At 38.7% G+C, this 2,023-nt stretch overlaps 1 non-coding gene across 1 annotated transcript; it reads left to right on the forward strand.

Annotated features, from left to right (window-relative positions):
• The first annotated feature begins 900 nt into the window (after nucleotides 1-900).
• On the forward strand, nucleotides 901-1,008 carry LOC130958318 (small nucleolar RNA R71). Its single transcript, XR_009077446.1, has one exon. It is a non-coding gene; the product is annotated as a small nucleolar RNA R71 (small nucleolar RNA).
• The last annotated feature ends 1,015 nt before the right edge of the window (nucleotides 1,009-2,023 follow it).

The raw sequence follows: 2,023 nt of genomic DNA on the forward strand, positions 1-2,023 counted from the left end.
CAATGGAATCTCTATGGTCTCATTTTGAGCCTCAAATTCCCATTGTTCCTCATTGAGGAACTCAGAGGAGATTGGTACACGCCCACTGAGGTCTTCCTCAGTGGCGTCCTCCTCCTCTCTTTCCTCTCCATATTCGGCCATGTCTATGGCTTTGCACTCTCCTTTTGGATTTTCTTCTGTATTACTTGGGAGAGTGCTAGGAGGGAGTTCGGTAACTTTCTTGCTCAGCTGACCCACTTGTCCTTCCAAATTTCTGATGGAGGACCTTGTTTCATTCATGAAACTTTGAGTGGTCTTTATTAGATCAGAGACCATTGTTGCTAAGTCAGAAGTATTCTGCTTAGAACTCTCTGTCTATTGCTGAGAAGATGATGGAAAAGGCTTGCCATTGCTAAACCTGTTTCTTCCACCATTATTGTTATTGAAACCTTGTTGAGGTCTCTCTTGATTTTTCCATGAGAAATTGGGGTGATTTCTCCATGAAGAATTGTAAGTGTTTCCATAGGGTTCTCCTAGGTAATTCACCTCTTCCATTGAAGGGTTCTCAGGATCATAGGCTTCTTCCTCAGATGAAGCTTCCTTAGTACTGCTTGGTGCATTTTGCATTCCAGACAGACTTTGAGAAATCAAATTGACTTGTTGAGTCAATATCTTGTTCTGAGCCAATATGGCATTCAGAGTGTCAATCTCAAGAACTCCTTTCTTCTGACTAGTCCCATTGTTCACAGGATTTCTTTCAGAAGTGTACATGAATTGGTTATTTGCAACCATTTCAATCAATTCTTGAGCTTCTGCAGGCGTCTTCTTCAGATGAAGAGATCCTCCAGCAGAGCTATCCAAAGACATCTTGGATAGTTCAGAGAGACCATCATAGAAAATACCTATGATGCTCCATTCAGAAAGCATGTCTGAAGGACATCTTCTGATTAATTGTTTGTATCTTTCCCAAGCTTCATAGAGGGATTCTCCATCCTTCTGTTTGAAGGTTTGAACTTCCACTCTAAGCTTACTCCATCTTTGTGGTGGAAAGAACTTTGCCAAGAAGGCATTGACTAGCTTTTCCCAAGAGTCCAGGCTTTCTTTAGGTTGAGAATCCAACCATATTCTAGCTCTGTCTCTTGCAGCAAAAGGGAATAGCATCAGTCTGTAGACCTCAGGGTTAACCCCATTAGTCTTGACTGTGTCACAGATTTGCAAGAATTCAGCTAAGAACTGATGAGGATCTTCCATTGGAAGTCCATGGAACTTGCAATTCTGTTGCATTAGAGAAACTAATTGAGGCTTAAGCTCAAAGTTGTTTGCTCCAATGGCAGGGATAGAGATGCTTCTCCCATAGAAATCAGGAGTAGGTGCAGTGAAGTCACCCAGCACCTTCCTTGCATTGTTGGCATTGTTGTTGTTTTCGGCTGCCATGTGTTCTTCTTCCTTGAAGAATTCGGTCAGGTCCTCTAAAGAGAGTTGTGCCTTGGCTTCTCTTAGCTTTCTCTTCAAGGTTCTCTCGGGTTCAGGGTCAGCTTCAACAAGAATGCCTTTGTCTCTGCTCCTGCTCATATGAAAGAGAAGAGAAAAAGAAAGTGTGGAATCCTCTATGTCACAGTATAGAGATTCCTTGAAATGTCAGAGGAAAAGAAAGATAGAAGAAAAGAAGGTAGAAGAATTCGAACTTGATTAGTTTAGAGTTCGAATTGTGCATTAAGAAGGAGTAGTACTCCATAAATAGAAGGATGTGGGAAGGAGGGAAGAGAATTTTCGAAAATTCATTTAAAAGATTTTGAAAACATTTTGAAAATTTGATTGATAATTTTCGAAAATTAAAAGTGAAAAAAAAGAAATCAAGTGATTTTTGAAAAAGATTTTGAAATTAGAAATTAAAAAGATTTGATTGAAAACTATTTTGAAAAAGATGTGGTTAAAAAGATTTAATTGAAAAGTTATGGTTTTAAAAAGATGTGATTGAGAAGATATGATTTGAAAACAATTTTAAAAGATATGATTTGAAAACAATTTGAAAAGATATGATTTT

The sequence above is a fragment of the Arachis stenosperma genome, chromosome 10, assembly GCF_014773155.1.
Source record: "Arachis stenosperma cultivar V10309 chromosome 10, arast.V10309.gnm1.PFL2, whole genome shotgun sequence".
In the NCBI taxonomy this organism is placed as follows: domain Eukaryota; kingdom Viridiplantae; phylum Streptophyta; class Magnoliopsida; order Fabales; family Fabaceae; genus Arachis; species Arachis stenosperma.